This window comes from Mustela erminea, chromosome 19 (assembly GCF_009829155.1).
Source record: "Mustela erminea isolate mMusErm1 chromosome 19, mMusErm1.Pri, whole genome shotgun sequence".
NCBI lineage: Eukaryota > Metazoa > Chordata > Mammalia > Carnivora > Mustelidae > Mustela > Mustela erminea.
Genome location: NC_045632.1, coordinates 45,531,764 through 45,549,751, shown reverse-complemented (window position 1 = coordinate 45,549,751; position 17,988 = coordinate 45,531,764). Strand labels below are relative to the sequence as shown.

The 17,988-nt window shown below is 38.1% G+C and overlaps 1 protein-coding gene across 1 annotated transcript in view; it reads right to left on the bottom strand.

The window, feature by feature from the left end:
• Window positions 1-17,988, bottom strand: part of LOC116579026 (basic proline-rich protein-like) — an 822,180-nt gene that overhangs the window by 347,727 nt on the left and 456,465 nt on the right. Inside the window, exon 4 of the mRNA XM_032323799.1 lies at window positions 9,181-9,450. The gene's annotated coding sequence lies outside the window, so the exon portion shown is untranslated. The remainder of the gene's footprint in view (window positions 1-9,180; window positions 9,451-17,988) is intronic.

Sequence of the window (17,988 nt, the reverse complement as noted above, 5' to 3'; positions counted from 1 at the left end):
GCACTTTATATGTAAAAGAGCTGACTGGAATTCCCCAACTTGCTATACTTAACATGATCATTTTCTCTCTAACTTGATCAATAAGCTTGGATATCATTTTAGTTTTTTCCTCTCAGGTTTAATGTAACTGACCACCTTTTAGCCCCTGGGTTAGATAGTCCGCACGGAGGGAAAGGGATGGATTTGTGGGACTCCATGACACAGGACATGTACAGTAGTCAAAAGCAGTGTCCCTTCTAAAACTGAAATCAGTATGATACCTTTTTTTAAGAGGGTTATTTGAAAGTAGGTTGTGGGTGAGTGTATTTATGTGGTGGCCTCCATAAAAAACTATGTGATCCCTTATATGTTAGATCAGAACAGATGGGAATAGAATTCAGCAATGCTCCTAATGCTCTCAATTTAATTGTCCATAAAGCACCCATACAACATATTCATCAGACATTTATTTTGTGTGCATTGCTTCACCTCACCTCCTATAAAAATATTTTCATATATATAATGGATAGAATTCATGTGTATCTCTACATATATCATGATATATATATATATGTAAAATATATATATATCATGATATATGTAGAGATACACATGAATATATATATATATATAAATATATATATATATATATAAAATTCTAGAAAGAATCCATGGTTTTTCCAGCTTTATTAACTAAAACAGCTGCCTCTTCCCATTTTCTAGGCCTCCCAAGGTATTTCACCTATTTTTTTTTTTTTCTGTAAGTGCATCCACTGAATTTGAAGAGATGGTATAACTATATAAATTAGAAAGGACTATTGCTTAAAATCTATACTTGGGATTAAGTAGGAAACAATCCAAGGGGTACAACTGAGCAGCCGTGGGATGATCTCTTTTCTTCCCTATCTTCCCTTGAATTTTACCATTTGGGGGCATGAGAGCTGAACTTCCAACTTCTAGAGACCATATCTCATTGAGGTCTTTCTTTGGCCATCTCAGGCTGCTGCACTGCTTATACATGTGGTAGGTAGAACTGGAAAGGGAATTACCACCTGTGCAAGCAGGTCACAACCAAAAAATAACAGCAGTTAGTGTATAAATATACCAACTCTCCTTTCCCTTGGGTTGGATAACTGTGAAGTGTGTGTTCTCCATTACTCCCTGAGTTTTGCTATTTAAATTAAGCTTCTGTTGCCCAGAATATCAACTTGCTTGCTAATATACTCTTTCTTAGCACCTTCCCTTCCCTACTTTGTTCCCCCTACACTTCTTCTAGTTCCTGGGATCACTCTACAGATAAATTGGTTTTACTTGGATGCTTGTCTCAGAGTCTATTTCTCAGAGAACCCAAATAAAGACAATGTGGTCATTCATTTGGGACAGCATCAATACTGCTAAGAGGTCTTCTCTTAAAAGCAGAATCTTAGATTTGTGTGTAAGGGGGAGATGGTGGAGTGAATTTGGAACACAGAATCTTCCTGCTCCAATATCTACCAAAAGGAGCAAAAAGTAGTGAAAACCAGCAAAATGTTCACCAGGGATGGTCAAACAAAGAAAACAGTATAACCTCAAGTTATATAAACTTCAAAAAATATCATTTAAGAAGTGGTGGAAATTTATTTTGATGTACCTTAATGCTAATTTCAACTAGACCCTGAACATTAGAATGAATAGGAAGAAGTAAAGAAAACGTTTAGTATTTTCCCTGAATACCTCACAGTTTGGAACTAAACAAAAGGTGTGCTTAGGTATCTTGGGTTGAGTCAGGAAATTTTGAGACTAGAAGCCCTATCACTGTAAGAACTCAGTCTTATAAGAGGCAGGAAAAATGGTCCAGGCTCAATATTTCAGAGGGTGGGGTCCAAGGTAATAAGATATATTTCCAACTTGGTGAAGTGAATTCTGATGAGGGACATTTAATAAAATCTCAGGAGAAGAGCTAAGTCCTTGATTCTCTGAGACAAAGTCCATCAGAATAATCCCTCCTTCAAAGTACTTCGGATATAGACAATAGGATGGAACATTAAGCTGTTAGGAGGAAAAACAGGACTCAGATAAAATAGGAAGGGGTCAATAAGATTTACCCAACATCTGTCAGTGCAAAAAGAAGATCTCCACATGGTTTCACATATTAAGCTAGAACAGACACAGGAATGAACGAATGAATGAATAATTTTTTTAAAAAACATGGACTTTCATTTTTAATAATAGCAAACTAATTCTTTTAGACTAGACCTTCTATTAAAATCAACTTCATATGCAGGATAAAACAATGAAACAGTGAAGAGCTGAAGCAGTGAAGAGCTGATGAGAAATCAAGGAGCTGGCCAAACTAAAGGGACTTCCAGAAATCTGAAAGGAATGTGGAGTGCAAGAGCCCCTCTTTTAGCTCACCAGCATTTGTCAGTGAGTGAGGATATCTGTCACAGGCAAAAATTTGGATTTTGGTTTTGACAACCTTGCTGTATGTGAGCTGGGAGAGGTATTCAGGGTATTCAGGATAATGAATCTTGTAAGAGACCTCCCCACATTAAGTCAGGACCTCAAAAGACTACACATTAAGGAACACTAAAAACAAAGTAAGACATGCAAAAGAGAGATGGCATACTCACCTGGAAGAAAATACAACCCAAGGAAAAACAAAATTTCTTTTTGAGTACTTCATGTTACAGAATAATTCAATATGTCACAAATTTACTAAAATGGTCACTAAATGGTGGGCTATTAAAGTAGCAAAATAATATAAGAAAAAGAGATTTTGGAGCTTTGGAGACAAACAGCGGATTAAAACATCATTATATAATGAATAAATAAATGAGAACAAGTAGAATATAATAACATGACCAAAACCAGAATCTGTGGCATAGGGAAAAGGCTTGAGATAATTTTAGTGAATGAAAAGGGAAAGAGAAAAAGAAAAAAGAGTGGATGGCCCTGCAGAGAATGCAACAGATGGATAAAAAATCAAATATATAAGGTGGGGGGGAAGTAAAGGAAGAATTAGATCAATCTAAGGACACAGTACATTCTAAGAAAAGCTGATACTAATTAGTTGATGCTAGGCATATTCTGGTTTAGTCGCTGAGCTTAAAGGATAAAGAGAAAAGATTTTTAGTTATTCAGATAGAAAAATCAAGTTCTCTATAAGGAGAAAAATTAGATGAGCCTCACTCCTCTCCATAGCATTAATCCCAGGAGACAAGGAAGTAATATTTACACGGTGCTAAAGGAAAAAAGTATGCTCTGTAGAATATCATATCCAGTGAAGTTGATGTTCACATACAAACACAAGACTGAGATATTCTCAAATATGAAGAAACTCAGAGTATGGAATCCACAAGTCTATCTACCAATCAAACAATACATGAATGACAACTTTGTGATTAAAGAACAGTACCAAAAACCAGGAGACAATGAACAAATGAACAAATGAACAAAGACCAACAAAGTTTTGAGGGAAGAAAGCATGATCTGAAAATTTTATCACCAGCTAAAGTGTCCTTTTATTTATTCATGTATTCATTTTCATTTACTTCCTTTGCATTCATACTTCACCTTGAATATAAAAGCAACAAACACTCTCAAAAATGAAAGAACTTAAAATAATGGCATTTAAATATCTTCTAAGTCTACTTAAAGATAAAGTTCATCCAACTAAAAAAGAAACAGAATTTTAATAATGTAAGAACACAGATCTAAAAACTCGATTTTAACACTGAACAGTTATTTTAACATAGATGTATAAAAATATTACAAAATTAACGCGTTATTCGTGGTTCAAAACAAGATGACAAATGTCACTACTATGACAAAGTAAAGCAATAACCAGTAAATACCAGGAAATAGGAAAGAAATTGTGCAGCTGTGTGCTAATTTTCTCATCTTTTAAGCAGGGAATCAACCACTATTACATTATACTGAAACATGAAGTTAAAACAGAATAAGGAATCTAGACAAACCTTTTTCCCAATCTTTTTTCTTAATCATAGATAATTTAAGAAGTACATTCTAATGAAAAATATCTCCCCACCAAGGATCCAAAATTCCTTCCGTTTCATCTTTAAGCTTTTTCTTTTAATTTTATTAATTTTTTTTTTAAAAGATTTTATTTATTTGACAGAGAGAGAGAGATCACAAGTAGGCAGAGAGGCAGGCAGAGAGGAGGAAGCAGGCACCCCACAGAGCAGGGCCCTATACGGGGCTGAATCCCAGGTCCCTGCGATCATGACCTGAACTGAAGGCAGAGGCTTTAACCCACTGAGCCACCCAGGCACCCCTCTTTTAATTTTAATAATTTAGTACCCCCAAAATAATTTAGTACCCTTACACTTCATAGTTATTTTTGTCGTACAAAATGCCTCTTTATTTTTTTATTTTATTTTTTAATATTTTATTTATTTGTCAGAGAGAGAGAGGGAAAGAGAGTGAGCACAGGCAGAAAGAATGGCAGGCAGAGACAGAGGGAGAAGCAGGCTCCCCGTGAAGCAAAGAGCCTGATGTGGGACTCGATCCCAAGATGCTGGGATCATGACCCGAGCTGAAGGCAGCTGCTTAACCAACTGAGCCACCCAGGCGTCCCCAAAATGCCTCTTTAAAAATCTCAATTTTTGGGACGCCTGGGTGGCTCAGTTGGTTGGACGACTGCCTTCGGCTCAGGTCATGATCCTGGAGTCCTGGGATCGAGTCCTGCATCAGGCTCCCAGCTCCATGGGGAGTCTGCTTCTCTCTCTGACCTTCTCCTCGTTAATGCTCTCTCTCACTGTCTCTCTCTCAAGTAAATAAATAAAATCTTTAAAAAAAATAAATAAAATAAATAAAAAATAAATAAAAATAAATAAATAAAAATCTCAATTTTTTCTCAGTCTCTTTGAGCCTCTCACTGTTTCTGCCTCTCTCCCCAAGAATTTGGGGAAATGTTCACCAGGTGAGAAAGCTGACTGTTTGTGAGTGGTGAGATTTTTAGTGAAATTCTGCTTTTTTTGTATTTAACCATTTTTAATTTTATAAAATGTGAACATATACAATTTTTGCAAAAACAGTGGTCACTACTCTATAAAAGAAAGATAAAGTCTTCTATCACTTTGTTATCAATGTATTTATAATTTTGTACATGACAGACAAGGAAATTAGACACCAGAAGACACTAAGAGCCCAGATTGGGAAACTGGGGCATCAAGAAAGGGGAAGAAAATTATAATAGAAGCATCACATCATTTTTACTATTTTTAAAATTTTTGCTTATGGTTTCAAATTAAAGTGGCTATCATTTCAACTTTACTACACTGTTTATTCTATTTTCTTTAGCAGATCTAGCCTCTTAGGAAGTGGATGCTCCTTTTCTCTTAATGGTTATCAGATCCTTAATTCTGACTCTCTCAGATATTTTAATCCTCAAGGTTTCCTGAGCATGTCAAAGGCAGACTCACCAATGCCTGAATACATTTGCAGATTAACAGCTTCTTCCATTAGCAAATTGGAAATTCTCTCCCTTATCCCTTTTATAGTAGAAGAATTTTTCTCTTAGTGGTACTATGATTCCCATTTCTGCATCTTCCTTTATTAATCTAGTCTGGAAAGCATTTCCATTTTTCTTGGATGCTTCAGCCTTCTGTTGAGTTAATGAGTGTTAAATGGAATGGTTTCTCTGAAGGAACAAAGGCTATCTCCTTCAACTAATGGGAACACTGATCCTTAATACAGAAGCCAGGCATTGGTAGGTTACAATACATGCGCCATTCTTTATGTTCCCCTAAGTCATGGAGTCCTCTTGAGGTCACAGAATAGATACCTGAGTAATAATGTTAGCACAATGGGTGAGATAAAACCAGGAGAGAGGTGACAGCTTTTGTCTTAGGGATCCGAAATGGATCTAAAATGGGTCCTCCAGAATATGAGCCAACTTTTCAACATAAACATTCTAGATCCACTAGGATACACTAGACCTTGAGAAGTGGAAAGAGGCATACTGCATCCATCACAAAATACTTTAGACCTGAAGACAATTAGGAATTGAAAACCCCTATCACTCAAATGCTTTAGGCTACGTATTTAAATTCAGTTGACTGTTAGTTGTACCAAATAATAAAAAAGTAACGCCCTCCCCAGTATTTTGCAATATCTGTGTCTTCTTTTGAATACAGTACCTACCAGCATCTAGTCACTGCATTAAATATCCTATTAATAATGAGCAGCATCCTTATTTCTGATTACAAAATAAATATATCGAGGCATTCTTGTTTGAGGAAGCATCCATATTTTTGTTTTTAATGAACAATTAGCTTAGCTGCCATATGCAGTCTGGATGTTTTAAGCATTTTCTAAATTATTATTACTCTTTGGATAAGACTTTTGATTCCCTTTGTATTTTTCTGTGACTAAGATGATCCCAGATGGAAGACTCATTGGGTTTTGGCTATAAAAACAATTCTTTTTAAAAAAGTTTGCGACTTTAAAACAGACCTAAATCCAAGAGAAAAATGATAATTTATATATATATATATGACATATGTGAGGACATTTTGATCATATTTTAGGAGAGAACTCTTTCATATGACAAACCCAACACCTTCATTTAAAAGCCAAACTCTGCTTGAAAAATATCAAAGCTTTCATTTAAGTTGCCATGGGCAAACAGAGTTATGTACAAATCAGAATCATTTGGAGAGATGGAGGGGGGTGGTGCACACTGTATTTAACTTTCAAAACACAGTGAGTAGAATGAGCTCAACTCTACACAAAGAGCTCAGAGTTTCTGGAATAAACACATGGGCATCAGAGTTGGCATAAAAGGTAGAAAAAGGAAACTGAAGATTATAAAATTCAGTCACATTTCAAAATTTTCTGCTACAATAATTCACTTTATATAGAATTAATGTGGCTGATTGAACGTTTGTGCTGTAATTTACTTATAATTAACATTTTATGGTGAACAGATTTCACCATCTCCTTCATGCTGTGAACTCTAAGCCATAGGTCAAAAATAGAGATGAAACAGATAAGCACAAAATATTCTCATTGAAATATTAATGAGATTTTAATTTACTGCTTTAAAAACACATCTTTCACCAATGGCTATATATAAAAATCACAATTTTATTTAAATTTTTTAATCACATTAAAAATGTAATGAACTCTTCTAGCTGGCAGAAAGACACCAAAGCTTCTAATTCACATAGGAAATCCTAGGTACGTAAAACATTTTTCCAAGCTCTTCAGATGCCAGAAATATGGTCACATGAAGACACAGCCATTGGATCCAACATAGCCAAGAATCTCTTATTTAACCAGCCCTGAGCCCAAAACTGTGGAGCAGAGAGGGCAGCATCCCCACTACACCTTATTGGAATTCTTGACCCACAGAATCCACGAGAGTCATAAATTCATTGTGGTTTTCCTCCACTGCCTTTTTGGCGTGGTTTGTGAGGCAATAACAGGTACCTGGAACATCCTAAGAGGCTTTCATTTGCAACCATTCCTTTGCCACCATCTCAGATCCCTGTTATTTTTATTGTAGAGAGAAAATCCAGACAACCTTATACAACCAGAAACTGTCTTACAGAGGATATAAAGATATGTTCTTTGAAGCAAGCAGCAGACAATAAAACTAGTCAGATTTTTTTCAATCTTAAATTTTAAATTGATGAAAATACTAAGGGAATAAATACCTTAAGAGGATTTCCCAGGTGTTGAGACCATTAGACCTACCAAAGTCAGCCATTTCTCCAGAAATTTTGCTCAGGTTAGTTAGGAAATGTCAAGGCTCTTTCGCCCCACTCGCGCAGCCAAATTTCTCAGAAGAGCCAATCCACATGTTCTCAATTTCTTCACCATCTATTCGTTCCTCAACTCACTCAAACCCTTCATGATTCCTATTTCTTTTTCTAAGTCAGAAAGTCATCCTCCGGGAAGGGGTGGTGTGGCTAAGAAAGAAGAGTGAGAACTGACTACAAACACACAGGAAAAGATATATACGGTTTGCGTAAGTAACATCCTATCCTTTCAGTCACAAATCTTCTGTAATGTTATGCAAATATTCAAGATTTTTCCATCATTTATAATAACAGTGTTGGGAAAGCGAGGATATTAGAAGATAAAGCAGTAAAACAACTGTTACAGCAAGCTAACCTGGGCCTGGATTTATCTTTGCCAAGGTCAGACCAAATGAGAATTAGACCTTTGATGCCAAGAACATGCTACTTATTATTTAAATGATTTAGAAATGCAAGCATATCGTTAACGAATTCTGACCTGACTGCCTTTTAAAAATCATTATGGCTTTGTTTGGTGCCCGTCACAGATGGGGCAGCTTGTAGAATTACACCATGGCCTATTGATAGGAACCAAGATCTGCTAAGGCCTGGTTTTCATATCAGCCAACACTTGCTTTTAGAAGAAAGGTGAGCACATTTAATCCATAAAAATAGCACCTTTGATCTGAGATGTCCAAACCCTTCCCAGAGACTTTATATTTGTATTTTTAGAGGAGAATTTCTTGGGGAGGATGGAATAAATAATTCTTCTAATTCACTTACAAAGCATAGGAATATGCAGACCAAGGGGTGGATGTATAGACCCAGAGGACTACAAAAATGGAACAGACATGATGGTTCCGCATGGTCATCCTCTGACTCCATATTGGCTTTCATTGTTCTATCAACTCAACAACATTCCATGGAAAGAAAGGCGACAGTGAAGAGAACTAGGACATCCATGAGGAAGCCAGTAAAACCACACAATTCAATGAAGACATTTCATTCCCTTTACTTTCTAACAAGCTCCAACCCATTCAAAGCACTTATTAGAATTTCAAATGAAAAGCTGAATACTAGGAGCATTGTAAATCAGCTACAAACAGCTTTTAAAACTGTGTCAGGAGAAAATACACATGTAATTTTCTTCTTTTTTTTAATATTGCTTTTTTTTCCTTTTTTTTTTTTTTTTTTGCCCTCAAAGGGTTTGTTTGTTAAGAAGCAGGTACCAATTTATTTTTACGGAGGGAATATGTTTGATTTGGGGAGGAGTGAGGAGGCACAACTGGAGAGATCCTTTAACCTAGGTTGGTAGGAGCTTCTAACATTATTTTCACTTGTGGTATAAGCCCCAGCACCAGGAAGTGTTTAGTTTTTTTTTGTTTTTATTCTTGCATTGTTTATTTTTTTATTCTTTAGAATTCTTAGAATTTGAAGCAGAAATGTCACTTACCTGAAGAAAATTGCTAGTCAGACTTCTCCAGTCCAGGAAACCATACTTGTTGACTTAGAACGCTCCAGAAAAGATCAGGGTGCTAGAGGAGCCCTCTCATCAATGGGGCATGTGCGGGAAGGGCACAGAACTCTTCTCAAGAGTCAGAAGGCTGCTGTCTCTTTTGCTAGGATATCCTGTAGCCTCCCCTATGTTCATTTCCCTGAGAATGTGACAGGGTCACAAGACAGGGACACTTTAGAATTGCTCCTCATTCTCCTCTTCAAATCCCTGGAAAGAAAATAAAAGAAAGAACTTTCTTAATTTGTTAAGTTCTTAAAGTCGCTAAGACTGGGATCAATTTCCAAATTAAAGAGATTCCTTCCTGCCTGACTGCCTACCTGCCTACCTTCCTACCTTCTGCAGCACAGGAAGACCCATGTGGTTACAGAGATCACCTTCCATGCTACACCAGGCAAAAAGATAAATACAAACCAAAGTGTCATTGGGGACTACATCCTCTAGAAAATATCCACAACTGAATCTCTTAGGCAAATGTTACCTTCTTGACTAAGACCACTTACTGCTAAAAATTATGAAAACAATGGAAAATACATTCCAATAGAAAAGGCCACAGCCAACCATAGTTAAAAACAAACAAAAAAACAGGTGCCCCTCAAAAATCATAAGATTTCATCTCTTCTGTTTCAGTTCTAAAAGTAGCTGCCTTGACATCAAAATGAAAATTACAACCTTGAAATGAATGAGGAGCTGCTCCAAGGCCTGGAGAATGGGATCCAGATGTCATCCTATGTTCTATCTGGATGGAAAGATGGAATCAAGCTGCATTTGATAATTTATTTACTTAACCAAAAACTATTAACCATCAACTACTAAAAAACATGTGCATCCACTTTAGGTATTGATAATTCTCTGCCTACCTCCCTCTCAAATTCTGTAATCACAATCACCTTTCAGACTAAAGTACTTGAATGGTCAGTCAGAGTTTTGCCCCATAAGTTCCCTTCAGGATGGGATAATGGAAGGATCCTGGGCTCTAGAATCAAACACACTGAGAAAGCATTCAGAAAGGAGGAAGTCCATTGATTGCTCTGGGTTAGAAATGAAAAGGGACCGCCACAAATGGAGGGTAGATTGTGTTTTTGAGTAGACTGGAAGACCCACTTCTCTTCCTTTTCTGTACCTCCCACTCCCATAACCAATATGGTTGGAGGATTTTTATTGAGGAAACTACCAGTTTTCTTCCATGGGGTAGCATTTCCCTTGAAACCAGCCTGATACTCCAGTGGGAGTATAAATCTTGGTCATCAAATATGGACGCCATGAGATCTTGTCTTCCTTTCACAGAACGTTTCTCCCACCAGTAGCAGCCCTTAAGCACCTGGCTTTGATTGCATTATGGGAGCTGGAAAGTTTCTTTCCATGTGGATCTGCTCCTTATTGGCAGAATGACCTTGTAGGAGTTACATAACCTCCCTGAACCCCATTCAGTCAACTATAAAATGAGACAGTAATACCTGCTTCCTGGTGACACCTAAAAGAGATAATGCATGGAAAATGCTCTGCACACAGCCCTAGCTCTTGATGTGTTAGCCTGGTTGGAGTTGCATTCCATTCCAGCTTCCTTCTAGGGTTGACACTACCTGAAGAAAAGGGCACTTGAGCTCAGCAGTTGGACAAGTCTTTCTGTTACATTCTAGGTGCTGGTGTCACAGAAAGGTACCTGAACCACTTTGGCTCACATTGTCACAACCCGCATCCACAGTCGTTGCCTACTTTGGTAATAGTTACTAGTTTTCCTTTTTCTGTCCCCTCATTAGTCAACTAAAAAATTTATCCTTAGAGAGCTCTCTCTCACTCCCTCTTTCAAACCTCCTTTTCTTTCTTATTATTTCCCCTCTTCTTCTTTCTTCCCTTTTAAACATGATTTTCAACCCCACAGTAGTTACCTGCTGCTTAAGACACCCAAGTAAAATCCTTACACCTGAGCTTTGAGCTTCTCTGACTTTCTTGGTTTTTGTCCTTACACTCATCAACTCCCTCTCTTCCTACTATAGTTCACCTCTCCATGTTTATCATCCCAACCTTTATCCCCCAATCTTTTGTGTATTTTTCCTTCTTGATAAAAACCACTCACTCATTGAAAGACATATCGGTTGTTTCCAGCTTTTTGTTATTATAAGTAAAGTTGTTATAAACATTCATGTACAGGTTCTTACATGGTATATAGGTTTTCATTTCTCTAATGTAAATGTCCAGGAGTACAATTGTTGGGTAGTATAATTACATGTTCAACTTTTAAGAAATTCCCAAACTCTTTGCTAGAACAGTTCTATCATTTTGAATTCCCACCAGCAATGTAGGAGTGATTTCTCTGCATCCCTAAACGTATTTGGTATTGTCACTATTTTTTTTTATTTTATCTCATCTAATAGGTGTGTAATGATAGCTCATTGTGGTTTTAATTTTAATTTAATATTTTTTAAATAGCTAATGATGTTGAACATCTTTCCATGTGCTTATTTGCTATTTGTATATCTTTGGTGAAATGACTCTTGATGTCACTTGCCATGTTCTAAATAGATTGTTTGCTTTTTCTTACTGCTGAGTTTCAAAAGTTTTTATATAGTCTAGAAACTAGTCCTTTGTTGGATACGGGATTTGCAAATATTTTCTTCTACTCTGTAGCTTGTTATTTCATCCTCAAAGGATCTTTCACATAGCAAGAGTTTTTAATTTTGCCAAATCAACTTATCATGTTTTCCTTATATAGATTGAGTTTTTGCTGTCAACACTAAGAAATCTTTCCTAGCTCTAGAGCCTGAAGACTTTTTCCTATTTTCTCTAAAAGTTTTTATAATTTTATGAATTATATTTAGTTCTGTAATCCACTTTGAATTTTTTAATTTTTAAAAAAAATTTTTTTAAGGTTTTATTTATTCACTTGATAGACAGAATTCACAAGTAGGCTGAGAGAGAGAGAGAGAGGAAGAAGCAGGCTCCCTGCAGAGCAGAGAGCCCCATGCAGGACTCGATCCCAGGACCCTGAGATCATAACCTGAGCCAAAGGCAGAGGCTTAACCCACGGAGCCACCCAGGTGCCCCTAATTTTTATTTTAAAAACTTAGGTTGAAGTTTATTTAGGTTTGCCCATTGATGTCCATTTGCACCAGCAACGTTTGCTGCAAGGCCATCTTTCCTCCACTGAATTGCTTTTGTATCTTTGTCAAAAATCATTTTGCCGGGGCGCCTGAGTGGCTCAGTGGTTAAAGCCTCTGCCTTCGGCTCAGGGCATGATCCCAGGGTCCTGGGATCAAGCCCCACGTTGGGCTCTCTGCTCCGCGGGGAACCTGCTTCCTCCTTTCTCTGCCTGCCTCTCTGCCTACTTGTGATTTCTCTCTGTCAAATAAATAAAATCTTTAAAAAAAAAATCATTTTGCCATATTTGTGTAGGTCTATTTCTGGCTTCTCTAGTCTTCTCTAGTCTTCTCTACTGATGTGTGTGACGATGCCACATAGCATTGATTACTGTAGCCAAAAATGAAGTCTTTATATTGGGTAGACTGATTTCCTACCACATATTTATTCTTTTTTCAAAACAGTTTTAGCTATTCTAGTTTCTATGAATTTCCATATAAATTTTTGAGTAATTCTGCATATATTTACAAAAATATCCTACTGGAATTTTTATAGGAATTACACTGAGGAATAAGCCAATTCAAAAAAATTGACATCTTTACTATTTTGAATATTCCAAACCATGAACATAGTACCTCTCTCGATTTATTTAGGACTTCTTTGATTTCTCTTATCAGCATTTGTAGTTTTCAACATACAAGAATTACATGTATTGCTGGATTTATACCTAAGCCTTCATTTTTAAAGCTATGATAAATAGCATTGTATTTTTAATTTTTATTTCCATGTGTTAATTGTTAATCTATAGAAATATAGTTGGTTCTTATGTATTGTATCTTCTGTTCTGTGACTTTACTAAACTCGCTATTCATTCTAGAAGATTTTATTATTAATTTTTGTAGATCTCTAAGGATTTTCTATGTTGACAATCATGTCTTATGCAAGTGAAGATCATTTTACTTCTTCCTTTCCAATCTGTGTGCATTTGATTTCTTCTGTTGGCCTTACTGCACTGAGTAGAATGTGCAGCACTGTGTATAACAGGAATAGTGAGAGTGGTCATCCTTGCCTTATTCCTGATCTTTGGGGGAAAGTATTCAGTCTTTTTATTAAGTAAAATGTTTGCAGGGCACCTAAGCGGCTCAGTCAGTGAAGCGTCTGACTCTTGATCTTGGCTCTGGTCCCAATTTCAGGGTCATGAGTTCAAGCCCTGCATTGGGCTTCATGCTGGGTATGGACCCTATTTTTAAAAAAGTATAAGGTGTGCTGTAGGGTTTTTGTAGATGCTTTTTATAAAGTTGAGCATCCCTCTCTATTCCCATTTTTCTGAGAATTTTTATCATGCACAGGTATTCCATTTTGTCAAATGTTTTCTCTGCCTCAGTTGATAAAATCATGCAATCTTTCTGTAGCTTGTAAATATGGTGGATTATATTGTTTGATTTATGAATATGTAAACAGTTTTGCAGTGCTGGAATAAACCCTGCTTGGTTATGGTATAAAATTCCCTTTGTATATTGCCGAAATGTATTTGCTAACAATTTGTTAAAAATTTTTGCGTCTATGTTCATGAGTTATATTGGCCCACAGGTTTGTCTTTCCTTCTTTCTTTCTTTCTTTCTTTCTTTCTTTCTTTCTTTTGTTGTTCTGTATTAGTCTGTAGTTAGTATCAGGATACTATTAACTTCATAAAATGAATTGGGAAGTATTTTTTTCCTTCTTTCCGGATGAAAGTATGTAGAATTGATGTTAATTCCTTAAGCCCTTGGTAGAATTCAGCAGTGAAACCACCATTTCTGATTTTTCTCTGTTCTTCTAACTCTCCTTCCAGATCTAACTTCCTCAGCTTTTCCCGTAAGTGTGCAAATTCTAATGTCTGTAATAAATTCTTTACTTCCTAATACTCTTATCTACTTCCCTGACTGAATCCCGATATCTTAAGTAATCTGGTATTAAACTGAAATAATGATAATAACGATTAATAGTTCTTGAGCATTTAAAACATGCCAAGCACCTGCTATGTACTTTACACGTGTTATTTCACGTAAGCAGCCTCCTAGGGAAGGCTACATTGTCATTCCAACTTTACAGAAAAGGAAACTGAAATACAGAGAAGTCATCTGTAAACAAACCCACAGTAAGGATCTGAAGCAGGACAGAAATCAAACTCTTAGCCACACAGTTCAACTGATGTTCCTTTTCTTGGCATATAATGTCTCTTTCAGAAGACCAGGGCATGTGGTGCTGATAGAAAGCATATATTTCAGCCTTAGTCACATCCCTGGCTCCTGGAAAAAATTGTGCTTTTCATCTTGTTTACCTTCTTCACACCCACCTCTTTTTCCATTTTTCTTCTTTTCTCTGCCCTTGGAAGATTTTCCCTCTGGACTTTCCCCCATCTAAATGTCCCCTCACCTCCCTATCACCTTTTGCATAGTTGGAAAGCAAGCAATGCCAACTGATGTGTCTCCTTTTAGATTTACCAGGCCCCACATAGGTAAAGCACAGGCCAAAGAAGAGAGGTAGGCACTGGTCGGTGAGATGGCAGGACGGACGCGACAGGGTGTTGAAAGGAATGCACTTGTGAGAACAAGTGGGGATCTATGGGGCCGGGAGACATAAGCCTGCACAGTTACTCTGAGAAATCACCTCTCTTGTTCTGGCTTTTTTGTTGTTGTTGTTCACTTTGGGATCAGTCCAGTTTTTAATTAAAATGTCTACCCTGCCTTAAAAGACTGTATTAATTCACTAAAATAAACAATACTTTGGATGCAGAAATGAACCTGTAAGCAGATGCAGCCCAGATCCATTCTATTCTGGCGTATGTGTGTATTTTTTTTCTCTTTTCCCTGAGTGCCTTTGCTTGGTAAAAGCCATCAAATATCATTGAGAATTATTACTAATTTTTTGAACGACCCTGAAGAATTAAAGAGACAGAGAGGAAGAGAGAAGGAATAAGAGGAAGAGAGAGAGAAAGAGAGAGGTTAAGCTCAAAGGCAGAGAGAGCGAAATGGACCAGATTATACAAAATTAAAAAGCAAATACGAGCAGACAATTTGTGCCGAGTGATTGCAAGCAATTACAGTCCGGCTTTTCTGGAGGGAAGATGGGGGGAGGGTGTTATTTCAGCTTAAAAGGAGACTTTATTCATTCCTGATCAGCTTCTCCTACCATTCTCTCTTTTATTCTTGGATATCAATTAAAAAAAAAAAAAAAATCAGCTTTCAGATGTTCCATGTCCACCCCTGCGAATCCACCCCTGGGCAGACAGTGAGAATTTAAGCTTCCAATCGGTTCTTTCTATAGCCCTGAAAACCAATTTGTTCATAAAGAATCAGATAAGGAGGGGGTGAGGGGGGGAACACAACAAGAGCATGTGTTTCTTTTAGAGGAGAGCTTCAATTTTACTGTAATTGTCTAAAGACGGAGCTGCTTTGATCTGAAGAATTATTATTGTGCCTCAAATGCCGGCTGCTAATGTCACAGCTGTGCTGGGGCTCGGTCACGCCAAGGGGCTTGGGGACGAACTTAGTCCCTGACCTGCCTCTGGGTCCTGCTCTCCATGTCTTTCCTTTGTCCACATGGGAAAGTTCGCTTTCCCAGTATGTCCCTTGACCATCAAAGGCCACAGTGCTGTTGGTTTTATTCAGGTGCTTGGGGGAGGTGGGATCATACCGGTGGTGATATAACAGGGGTTGCGGAGGCTGTACCAGAGTGGGGGCTCTTGCCTTCCTAGGGGCAGGCTGGGCTGGATGGGAACACCCGCGAGAGATCTGGTGTGGTCACTAGATCGGGAGACCCAGCTGCTCCAGCGCAGTCTCCAGTGCACACGACAGCTGAGTGGAGAGAGTTCCAGTGCTTACAAGATACACAGAGAACTACTGGCTGCATTTCTCTGATTTTAATTCTTTGGGTTAATAGTTATTTTCTCTCTTTTTGGCTTATGCTGCACTGAAGCAAAGGGCAGCCCAAGAAGCAGAATTAAACAATTTTCTTTCAAAAGAAGGAAGCCAACAACTATATTTAGGGTCTTAGAGCTGAAGATCTTCAGGGCTTGTGTTTTCCTTGTTGCATGTTGGGGGGACACAACCAGAGCCTGCATGGCTCTCCATGGTGGCTAGGCAGGTCCAGCTCAGGGCTGCCGGAAGAGTCCTATCCACTCCTCCCCTCACTTCTGCCCATCTGAAAAGCCACCTTTGCCCATCTCCTCCAGGTTCCCCTGTCTCCTCTGAGGCTTCACTGGGGACTGCACCTGCTCATTCATTTCTCTCTGGCTCCCCATTGCCAAGAGCATTGCCTAGACTTCATAACCTAGCACTCACAGCTCTACAGATAAGCTGCCTTTAGACCTTCCTCCAGCTATTACCCTTAGTCCTGTAACACGGGTGATGAGCTTCCCCACTATTCCAGCAAAGTCCCACCTCCAGCCCTTTGCTATGACTTTCCTCCTACCTGGAAAACAACCTCTGTCTTCTCTCCCTTTTTCTGAGTCCTTTCTTGGCCCAACTTCTAGTCTGATGTGCAGATGAGATGGATAAGAAATTATTCCAAATGGACTGTGAAACCTAGTTTAGTGAGAGGAATGAGGGCACGGCCTGTTAGTTCACTTAGGTGAACTAAGGCTGGGGGCTGTGACAACAAGGAGAAGACAGACTGGGAAGAAGAACCCCCCCCACCCCACCTCCTCTAAGCCAGTGTTTCTCAAACTGGAAGAATGCACACAGCCCTTTGAAAGAAAATGTGGTAAAACACAAGAATATTCATGAACCATTGGGGTCTGAAGAGTCTAGTTTGAAAAACATTGCCTTGAAAAACAAACAAAAATGTTGCAATATGAAAATATAAATGTAAGCACAGCCCTACATAGCCTACAAGGCAGTAGACCCACATTCCCCACAAACACCATCTTTTCCAACCTGAGCTTTCCTCATACAAAACATACTAGAGGGCTTTCATCAGCTGTGCAAACATGGGCCAATTACTTAATTTCTCTGTGCCTCTTTATCTATAAAAGGAAGACAAGTAAAAGTATCTACCTCAAAGCGTTACTGCAAGGATAAAATGAGGTAATATGCATTCATGCAAAGTGCTGGCACATTGTGAGTTTTCAGCCAGCAACAGCTTTAGTTAAACTAATCCCTCAGAAATACAAATCAAAACCACAAAGACATACCCCCTCACACCAGTCAGAATGGCTAAAATTAACAAGTCAGAAAACCAGAGGTGTTGGCGAGAATGTGGACAAAGGGGAACCCTCCTATATTGTTGGTGGGAATGCAAGCTGGTGCAGCCACTCTGGAAAGCAGTATGGAGGTTCCTCAAAAAGTTGAAAATAGAGCTATCCTAGGACCCAGCAATCGCACTGCTGTGTATTTACCCTAAAGATACAAATGTAGTGATCAAAGGGGCACCTGTGCCCCAATGTTTATAGCAGCAATGTCCACAATAGCCAAACTATGGAAAGAGCCCAGATGTCCATCAACAGAGGAACGGACAAAGAAGATGTGGTGTGTGTGTGTGTGTATATATATATATATATATATATATATATATATATATATAGTGGAATATTATGCACCCATCTAAAAACCCCCCACATCCTGCCATTTGCAATGATGTGGATGGAACTAGAGGGTATTATGCTGAGCAAAATAAGTCAACCAGAGAAAG